The following is an 11,686-nucleotide window of genomic DNA, read 5'->3' as shown; positions in this document are numbered from 1 at the left end:
TATTTAGAGAGTCACTAGACAACCAGAATGTTGAAAAACAAACTGAGACAACTTCGAGGAACAAAACAACAAGTGTGACGAGCATGAAAAAAATGCAGAAGAAGTAATTGAAATTGCCGAAGGACAAGCCTTAGAAGAACCAACAGAAGCTGAAGGAAATCAAATAAGCGAAAATACTATTGACTACTTAGAGCATGGCACTGTGCCATAGAACGCAACTTTCACTCCAAAGAAATGGAAACATCAAGGATCACATCCTACTGACTTAATACTCACAGACATATCAAAGGGAGTTCAAATTCGCTCATCTCTTCATAAATTTTGTGCTTTCAATGCATTTATATCTGAAATTGATCTGACTAATTATAAAATTGCATTGACTGACCCTGATTGGATTTTGGCTATGCAGGATGAGTTGAATCAGTTCAAGAAAAATGAAGTTTGGCATTTAGAACCTCGTCCCACTCATCAATCCGTTATTGGAACAAAATGGGTTTTTCGAAACAAGTTGGATGATAGTGGGATGATTGTTCGAAATAAAGCAGACTAGTGTGCCAAGGCTTTCAACCAACAAGAGGGAATTGATTATGATGAACATTTGCCCTGTGGCCCGTTTAGAAGCTATTGAATTTTGATATCCTTTGCAGCTTTTAAAAATATTAAATTATTTCAGATGGATGTCAAAACTGCCTTCTTAAAGGTACTTAAGGAAACAGTGTATGTTGAACAACCTCCTGGCTTCATTGATCAAAATTTTCCTAACATGTTTTCAAACTTGATAAAGCACTTTATGGTTCAAAGCAAGCTCCTAGAGCTTGGTATGAACGCTTAACTATATTTTTAATGGAAAATGGTTTTAAACGAGGTTCAGTAGATAGAACACTGTTTCTGAAAAGTAAGGGGAAGAATTATTGTTGTCCAAATTTATGTTGATGATATTATTTTTGGGCAACTACAGAATTATTATGTCATTATTTTGCTGAACTAATGAAAAGTGAATTTGAAATGTCTATGATGGGGAATTAAGTTTCTTCCTAGGTTATACAAATCAAACAACTGAGAATAGAATAATGATACATCAACAGAAATATGTGAAGGAGCTATTGATAAAGTATGGTATGGAGGACTCAAAAACTTATCCTACACCTATACCTACTGCGCTTAAGTTAGATCTGGACGAAAATGGTAAGAAAGTAGATGAAACAATCTACAGGGGTATGATAGGCTCTCTTCTCTGCTTAACTTCAAGTCGGCCAGATATTTGCACAGTGTATGCTCTTGCCAGATTTCAGTCTTGTCCAAAAGAATCACACTTCAAAGATGTCAAGCGAATACTTAGATATTTAAGAGGCACTAATAACTTGTATCTATGGTATCGTAAAGGAGGAAATTTTGACTTGATTGATTTTTCTGATGCAGATTGTGCAGGATTTTTCGTAGATAGAAAGAGTACCTCTGGAACACCCACCTTTTTAGGTCTATGTTTGATATCATGGGCCTCCAAGAAACAAAATTATGTGGCTCTCTCCACTGCAGAAGCTGAATATGTTGAAGCCACCTCATGTTGTGCACATGTATTATGGGTAAGACAACAACTTCAAGATTTCGGAGTTATGATTGATAATGTGCCTATTATGTGTGATAATACAAGTGCGATAAACATCTCAAAAAATCCTGTTCAACATTCACGTACTAAGCATATAGAAATAAGATATCATTTTTTACGTGATCATGTCGAAAAAGGTAACATAGCCCTTGAATTTGTTTGTACTGAGGACCAAAGAGCTGATATTTTCACTAAATCACTTGCTCGTGAAAGATTTGAAAAACTTAGAGTAGCATTGGGATTGATTTATGGTACTTAGTTGATTTATATGTTTTATTGACCTACCTTCACATGTTCTGATGAGTTCGAAATATTATACCTAAACTAAGTTAGAAATTCTTTCTAACTAAGTCAAGACTCCTGAAAAGGCTATTGATGCTGTCCTGACAATCTACACCTAAGTTGCTTCATGAAATTCACTAAGCAATCATATATGTGTCACACGTGTTTTTCTTAAAAATTACTTAGATGTTGCTTTGAATAAAATACAAAACATTGGTTTCAAAAAGTTTTCAAAATTATTTTTCAAATATGCAAGGCTAGTATGTGTCTCATAGTTCAACTAATCAAACACATACCCAGCCCTTCAATCTTTCTCCCCCTTTACCTAGCCCAAATACAAGCCTAGCCCAAACACACGCCCAACTCACCCAAACCCAACTTCACCCGCGCTTCTCCCTCTATCCAAACCTCACTCACCCTTTCATTTCCCCAGCATTCTGAAATTCAAAATCAAAAAAATCTTTCATTTTCTCTCTCTTTTTTCCATACCTTGCAAACCCTAACTATGGTGAAGAGGAAGACTAACCGGCGGCCCACCAAGAAAACCGCCACCACTGCCACTTCTTCTCCTCCCTCTCCACTGTCATCTCCCCCTCGCAGTCCTACTCCTCCTCCCCCTCCACCACCACAACCCTCACCCCCTCGCAATCCTCCTCCTCCTCCTCCGCCACCACCACCATCTCCTCCTCGTGACAACCCTCTCCCAAAATTTGCCACTCTCACAAAATCTCCGGCAACAAAAACCCCAATCACAACATCTCCAGTAAAGAAAACCCCACCCAAAAAATCTTCGGCCAAGGCAACAGTTAAAAACCCGTTAAAGAAACCGGTCAAGAAACTGGTAAATTAAAGAAGGTGGTCAAGAAACCGGTCCAGATGACCCCTCGCGCCTCTCCACCTCCGTCATCTTCTGCTACTCCAAACGCCGCTCTACTGGTGAGGCCAAATCTCCTCCTCCTAAAAAATCGAAATTGTCAAATTCCTCAACTGGGGTCAAAGTGTTGTCCGGGCGTGTATTTTCGACATCTTGGTTATCACGCCCTGCTTTTTTATTTCTTTCGGATTCTTTGAAGACTCAAGGATGGGTAAAACTATTGGACTTTAATGATGGAATTTATGAATCTGAGGTTGTCCAATTTTATGAAAACTTGTTTGTCAGTGATGATATGATTCTCTCCTCCATTGTCAATGACACAGTTATTATCCTGACAGTGGAAGAGTTGGCCCATATCTTGGGGGTGCCTCCTGGTGGATTTTTGGACTACACTTCCCCATCCTGGCCGTTTGCTCCCGGTGTGGACAATGCCACTATTAGCCGCACCATCTCCGATCAACCACTCCCTCATGCCCAAATGTAACATCCCGTGCAAAACCAAGAAGAACAAAGACTTAAAATAAGGAAAAAGATGTAAATAATGGCAGCGGAAATACACAAGAGACGGAGATGATGCTACTCTATGGAGTAGAATGGAAAACTATAAATAGACAAAGGCTTCATAAGCATAGTTCAACTCCAAGATATAGATGTAAAAAGGGAAAATGAGGTCCCATACCCTCATTTCCAACAAGTCTCAAAAAGTCATAAGACCACCATTACAACCTCAAAATAGAGTGATATAACAAAAACAGCTTGACATCCATAGTTCCAAAACACAAGTTAAAACAAGAGTAGCTACTTAAAACCAACTAAGCATCTAGTCCTAATTCCAGCTTCGGAGTGCTCATCTACTATAACAAGCACTACTTCCTTGCTCACACGGTTAAAACGCACAACCCCGATCCAAACTGTGACAACTCTAAACAGCATCACCATCTGCACAATAATTCAACAACTTCCACAATCAGTGGGGAGTAACTAGCAGTTCTCCCAGCTCAAATAGAAACAGATAAGAACTTAAATAATTAGAAACAACATCAGAAAGAATGCAATATCAAACAACATACTCACCACGAGATACAACGATCACAACATCAACCTAGACCCTCTACTAACACAACCAATCCCCGTCAACCATGCAACAAATGCGGTCAACGAGCTCAAACACAACAGACCATATCGCCTGTGAGTAGACTCATTGGACCATGCCGCCCAAGGCCTACGTTGCATATTCGAGGAACCATACCGCCCTTTTCGAATAGCCAGCATATTCGAGGAACCATACCGCCCTTTTCGAATAGCTAAAAAGATATTACGGATCATACCACCCGTAGTGAACCAATGGATCATACCGCCCAAGGTTAAGTAACCAAATCCTAGGACCATACCGCCCTTAGGATAATCACACACACATTCCTAGGACCATGCCGCCCTTAGGACAATCAACTCAAATTCCTTGAACCATACCGTTCTTAGGACCACCTAAATAGAGACCTCTAGAACCATACCGTTCCTATAGTCACACTATGCAACAATGAACGAGTATACACGTCAAGGTATACACCAACTAATCCAAACCAACCTTCCAATGTATATAACAAGTTATAAGAGCAAACCACCCACCCTTATCCACCAAGGTTCCATCATGAGTCTACATGGCCATAACACAAGCAATTAACCAATTTCAAGGCAAGTACCGAAAGCTACCCAATACAATTGGGCACATACCCTTAATATAATACTTTAAACTTGACCAAAGTTTACTCAAACACCCTAGCATACACACCTAAGGTCAACCAAGCAAGGACACATAAGCTGTAAGCCAAAAAGGAAATTAAAACATAGCAGCACGACCCTACAGACCCCTCATCGTGGGTCGCGACAGGCAGCCGTCGTGAGTCGCGACGAGGCTCGCGGGTCGCGAGCAGCCTTCTGCCGTGGCCTGCGAGCTTCGTTCGCTCGCCCACGAAGGCTTCTGCGTGGCTTCCCCAGCCACTCACGCCCATTCCAACCTCAGTTCACAACACACACACACACCAATCACCCTCACAACACCCATACTTCACCAATACAACAATGACAACCAAGAATTTCAAGATACAATCCAAGTATTTCAACCCAAAGAACACAACCACAATCACTTAAGAGAAAACAACAATTTGACAAGTGCTAACAATAAGATTATAGTAGAAATTCCAAACACGAAAACAACACCAACAACTACAAAAATCCACATAAAACTTTAACCATACAATCCACTAAGTTCCACCCAACATGATACTACGTTCTCTAACGTTTCTCTAACAACCTAAGTTCAAAATCTATACTCTACCGAACTAGAATAACGCTATTTACCTCTTTCTTGGGAAGATACGCAGTAGATTGCTTCAACGTACTCTAGATGTCTCGTGGAATATCACCACGTTCCTCTCCTAAGAACACAAAAACAACGATCTCAACGCTTGCTTGAAAACCGATGCAAAAAAGCTTGAAACCAAGAAATGTGGACTGATTTTGTGAGAGAAAATTTGTGAAGAAAACTTAAACTTTTCCTCTCCCTTTTCCTTTGTGATAGGCGTGTGAAATGAGGATGTCAAAGGCCAAGAGTTGCTGATTTTATTTTCAGAAAAATGCAGGTGAAGAGTTGGGATTAATAAATGGTGTATTAAGGAGGAAAATGAAGTGATAAACCTTTGGTTAACACAACGTTACAAGAGCTTGAATAAGCTGTCCGAAAACTCTTCGCATACCACAAATAAAAATCAGAATTTTCGGACCTCCTAATACTAATAATACAATGTGCAAAAGCGCTAGTACGATATACGTTCAGACACCCATTAAAACGTTCAAAAATAAAATGTATAGGTATATATATATTTTCAAAATTAAAATTTATAAACACTAACGTAATACAAATACGCATGCATTTTACCCTCGGCACACACACGAGTACTACATTGTCCGTTTCATATGAACAATGCAGACAACTACATTATACGACTAACAACATTGCCACACAAATCAAACACACATTATAACCATTGAACAATGTCGACAAAAATAATATAGATGTAGAATATATATATATACATATAATTTCCGAAAATAATTTAGTAAAAATATAATTTAACACTTAAGTAATAATAATTAACACGCGAAAATTTCAGAGAAATTTCGGGGTGTTACACCAAATTTTTCCGGCGTCCATGTTGTATGCTAAATTTAAATTGCTTCGTAGTGTCATTACCAAAACACTCCTTCCTCGGATTGAAAACCGTGGTGATTGTCTCATTATGGACAAATTGTTGATTTGGCTCTTATCCTATGATCATCCCATTAGCCTTCCTCACCTTATGTTTCACCACATGAAAAACATGTCCCTCTCTCCTACCTATTATCCGTATGGGATGTGGTTCACTCGGGTTTTTTTTGGCTTTTGATGTTTTAACTCCAACCTCAAAGAGAGTTACTTGCCGTGATATTATGGGAGATGGCATGATTAGTCGCATGGAGTTATGTGTTTTGGTTGAAGAATTATTAAAGAAAGATTTCTTAGGGTTTTAACACAAAGAGGCATGTGTCGGATGTCTCAAGATGCAAGAAGAGGTTGGCACCATGAAGAAACAGCTTAAGCAGATACTGGCACCTATGCGGGCTCGGGATACGCTTGCGGCATAGCAGCACAGACAGCTCATGTCTGCTATGTCTCTCCTTCTCAGACCTGCCCCACCTTGATCATATGTGTACTTTGTGACTTTGGCTAGTCTTGTATTTTTTTTGCTAAACTTGTCGGTTTTTAAAACGTTTTTTTTGGTTTGTTGTGATACTTTATGGTTTCTTTTTGGATATTCATGTGGATTGTGAATTGGTACTGGTTGTAGCACCAACATCCCTAGCTGGCTTAGTTGAGCTACTAGCTTATTTTGGAAAGTTTTGACTGCGTGCATGGTTTTTTGTCTTTTTGTACTTTTTGAAGATGCCAAAAGGGGGAAAAGGAACTATATAATGTTCAGCTTGTGTCAGTAAGATATTTCATGCTATGATATGTGGTTTGAATAATATGTGAGCATGTGGTGATATTGGAAATTGATGCTATTAATCTAATGTATAAATAGATGATAAGGGGAATAAGAATCTGAATAATAATATATGCACATTTTGAGGGGGAAAAAGTGATAAAGTGACAATATTATATTTAAGGTTTGTCATCATCAAAAAGGGGGGATTTGTTGTGCATATATATGTTGTGTTTTGATGATGAAAAATAATATAATATGTTATAGTATGAAAGTGTGTAACAGATGGTTGAAAAAGGAATGAATAACTGAAGACTTTGAAGAAATAAAGAATCAAGATTGAAGTCCAAGTTTATATTCCTAAGTGTAGTTACTTTATGCAAAGTGTAATGTACTTGAACTAGGTGATATATTATGTGCTAAATATAGAAATATAAAATTAGTATAATTATTATTTTCTTAGAGTTAAGGAAATAAATAATTATGTTAAATTTGTATATCTATATAAAAGGAAATTGAAATTCGAAAAGCAAGTTTATTAAAAATGATAAAGTTTTAATAAAAACGTTTATAAAAGAATTTTCATTAAAACGTATTTTTAGTATAAAAAAAAACTGAGTTAAAAAATGTTTTTATAAAATATAAGATTTTCGAAAATTATTTTTAGGAAAAAAGAATTTGAGAAAATAAAAGAGTATGAGATAAAAAGAAAATCTATTGGTTATTAAAGATATAGATAAACATGGATTTAAGGAAAACTTATCTTTTTAGAATTAAAGATAAAGATGAAAAAGGATAAAATTTGTTTTCTAAAAAGAAAAGGTTTATCCCTTAAATTAAGGAGTAAAAGATAAATATATTTTGAAACAATTTTCGACCAGGCCATGTACTATAAAAGGGTTTTTGAATCACTTTCATAACTCACGTTTTCAGAGAGAAAAATTCGGAGATATTAAGAGCTGAAAACAGTTTCCTAAGGCACAGAGTATAGCACTGTTCGAGTCAGTTTGAGTAACTATTCAATAATTGTAATTGTCCTCTAAATTGCTTGAATAAGAAGCACACGTTTGAGGATCTTTTCTTTCTGTAATTTCATTATTATAGAGAGTAGCAACACTTAGAATTAAGTGTTGGGGAGCACTACTAGGGTTAGTAGTGGGGGAATCTTATTGTATCAAGGGTTTGATATTTTAGGATTCAAAGTAATAAAGAGTTTGGGTTGTGTGGACGTAGATCTCAGAGGTGAGATTGAACCACGTTATATCTTGTGTTCAAGTGTTGATTATATATTATTTGAAGTTTTAGTTTTTGCAAAAACTTAAATAAGAGATTTACGAGTGTTTCGCACAGTGTCTGGCACACTGCCATAACCATGTTTTTGCGAAAATCGACTTGATTTAGTTACTCAATTCAAACAACCCCCCCCCCCCTTCTTGAATGTCACCTTGTGTTCCAACACTATTGGTGGCGCCAAAACAGTAGGGGTAATACTTAACTAGGTTTGTTTTGTAGGGTTACTTTGGTTTGTTTTTATGTCTTTATTTCCTTTCATTATTGTACGTTATCTTGATGTCTAAAAAAAAGATTAAATCCAACTTGAAGGAGATAATTTGTAGTATGATTTGCGAGTTTACTAAATTATATGGCATGTTATGAGATTTTGTTTAGAATCAATTTCGTGCTTGGTCTACATAATGGTTATATTTATTGAAATGTTGGCCCTATGATTCAAGACAGGATTAAAGTAATTGTTTAGAATCAATTTCGTGCTTGGTCTACAACCCAAGGCCACACATGACAACAAAAAGTGGATTGTTGTGCATAAAGACCATAAAGCTAAGGTAGATACGATTGCATAATTAACGATAATCTTTAGTAACCAATTGCTCTATGGAAGAAATGTTCCACTGAAGGTTATGTTACATGCGGAGACATGGATTTTCAAACAAATGGCTAGTGTCACAATATGTACTTAGCGTTTGAGTTTTGCAGAATTGTATAGCAGCGATGAACGAATGAAGATGTTAGTATATGACACAAATGAATACCTTGCACACTTTGATGAAGAATTCTCATGTGAACTCTTAAGAACAATGCCTAAGGAAGGCAACCTCCAAGAATAATGTCGAACATCACCTTCGCATAAGGGAACATTAGTGAATTTAGGCATTATGTAGGAAATGTTGATTGCATATACGACTAATGGAAAATTTTCCTATTTGAATGTAAACGAATATGTATCAAGTAAGATCCAGAAGGATGACTATAATCTTGGAAGTCGTTGGTTCGAGTGACTTGTGAACTGGACATGCGTGTTTTCGGACACCTATGTTATGCAATGATTTCAACATGCTCCAAGTCTGCAACTTCTGTTGTTTTGATGGCGTTCTACAAACTCAAGCTCTAGAGGTTATTAATTAAACTGCGAGTTCAAAAAGGTTAAAAAATATGGAGTATTTTATGATACATGGGATTCATCCTAAATGGGTAGTTATTCGTTAACACCATAAGCTTACCACAAACCTAGCTAAAATATACTACACTAGCCTTATATGCACGCTATGCGTGCGAAGTCGCTATCAAAGTTAAATTTATTATATATATATAAAAAATTAAATTCAGAAATAATTTGAATGAAAATGTATTTAGAAAGTTTTGTTAAAGAAAAATATCTCTATTATATAGCAATAGTAAACTATTATTATTAGAAAAGTAATTAAACATGTAAAATATTATTTTTCCTCTAGAAAATCTAAAATTGTATTTCATTTGCATAATTTAAACGCAATACGTGATAGTTTATAATAGATGAAGAACCTGCTGCATGAATTGTGACTTTTCAAGTACCACTTTTGTCACATATTATAAATTGAATTGACAACCTGTTAACAAAATAAGAGAACTACTATTTGGGTTTTATTTATATTTTACATCCCATACGAATAGCGTTTTAAAGAAGTTATGAATACTGAAGAATAATGTTCATCACGAAAAGGATAATATTATAAAAGAACATGCCCATCATATATACAAAGACAATTAAAGTGTAAATGATAACAATAAGCTACCTATAAATACAACATCAAAAAAATTATTTGAAGATGTAATCCTACCCTATTTAAAAATGTGTACAACTTATCATAAAGTAGCATACGAAATTAGCATAATATCTTTGTCATTATAAGATAGCTACCTATAACTATGAGTTGCCTAATACATCATTTAGAATTCAGATGTTTATAATGAGCTAGTCACATGCCCACATTCAATTTTGTTAAATATCCTTACTTCTTTATGCATGCTACAAACTACAAATGCACAAAGCCAAGTTCTTCTTTCTTATGTTTAAATCAATGGATTCTTTATCTATATTCTACAAAGTCCTATTTAATTTTTCTCTTCTTCCTCGACGTCGGTGCCCGAACCTGAATTTCTGCCGTTGTTTGCCTCCCCTACCCAACACATTTCAAAAAAAAAAAATTGAAAGCAATTAGAAAGTTTGGAATTAAATTGATAGTAGAAGAATTGAAGGTAGAGGAAGAAGGTTTCAAACAAAAAAAGAGATTTTACCTAGAGGAGAATCCGAAATGGAGTAGTGATTTCGGATTTGAGGAAATTAACATTGAATATTTCGATATTTGCCTTGGGGTGAGTTTGAACTCTCTTCTTTTTTCTTTTTTTTTTGCATGCGAAATATCTCAAAATTTTGATGAAACAAATTGATATATTTGTGGGTTGTTATGAGATTTTGAAGAAACTCAACTAAGATCTTTGCAAAAAAATGTGTGAAAAAAGAAAGAGAAAGTTTAGTTCAAGGGAGGAGATAAAATTTCTATTTTGTTTCTTTGAAAAACTAAAGTTTGATTTTTATTTAAAAATAAATGGTAATTTGTTTCCTTGAAGACTGAAATTGTATATAAATTTATAAATCGGGTCTTCAAGTATCATATTGTCACCAATAAGTATTACCTTTTGGCTTGATCTCCTTATTACTCCTCTTGATTTGATTACACTGTAATAAGAACACAATAATACTTGATGTCAAAAAAAACAAAAGAACACACTAAAAATCTCTATTATAAGAATTATGCAACAACAAAGCGTAATATGATATAAGTATTACCTTTTGAATGTAATTTTCTTTATTACACTCTGCTTGGTTTTTTTTTTTTTTTTTTTTTTGCTCCTTTTGGTTTTCTTCAATAAGGCTGAAATTAAAGCACACTAAATAAATGAATTAATGTATGATTACAATTATATTATGAAGAACAAAGCATTATATGAATGAATTACCTGACTCTTGGTCTTTGAAAAGGAGAATTGTATTTGATATTGTTGCGTTTTTGTTTGCAGTTAATGGAGGGGATGAGATAAACAACTCAGAATTTTGGAACGTTTAACTATTAATCGTGTATATTGGCAGTTAATCATAGGATTTTTCCCACTAAATAAGGGATTTGTATTTCTCAAAAAAGTGGTTTTGATATTGGTAACTTATCTATTTTGTAAATTGCGGTTATTATTTTTCCATTTCAAAAAAGATATGTTTAGTTGTGCTTGTGCCGTGGATTTATAAATTTGCAGTTATTAGATGTAATTTCAATATTTATTGAGGGCAAAATGGGGTTTTCATTATTTTAGTGTCCCCCTCTCTTCCCATATAGAATACAGATTCGTATTTTTTTAGTTGCAACATTTGCTTTTGTGATACTATTTATCAACCAACTTTGTGAAACTATCTTGCATCGTTATATAAGAAAAAACATAGTCAAGTGTGTGGGGTCTTGTTAAATTTGTCTCAATGCGAGGATTCCAAATATCAAATTTTATAATTTTTACTTACACCAAATAAGAGATATTAACGTTTAAAGAAGCGTCTTGGCAAATGTGAAAAAACAAATGATG

The 11,686-nt window shown here is 35.2% G+C and overlaps 1 long non-coding RNA gene across 1 annotated transcript; it reads right to left on the bottom strand.

The window, feature by feature from the left end:
* Nucleotides 1-9,762: 9,762 nt before the first annotated feature.
* Nucleotides 9,763-11,482, bottom strand: LOC125499430 (uncharacterized). The gene is made up of 2 exons (XR_007276315.2): nucleotides 10,352-11,482; nucleotides 9,763-10,233 (listed from the first exon to the last, which is right to left on the bottom strand). It is a non-coding gene; the product is annotated as an uncharacterized LOC125499430 (long non-coding RNA).
* Nucleotides 11,483-11,686: the final 204 nt, after the last annotated feature.

Source organism: Beta vulgaris, chromosome 7 (genome assembly GCF_026745355.1).
Source record: "Beta vulgaris subsp. vulgaris cultivar EL10 chromosome 7, EL10.2, whole genome shotgun sequence".
NCBI lineage: Eukaryota > Viridiplantae > Streptophyta > Magnoliopsida > Caryophyllales > Amaranthaceae > Beta > Beta vulgaris.
Note: the sequence above shows the minus strand (reverse complement) of the source record. Positions and strands in the feature narration are given on the sequence as shown.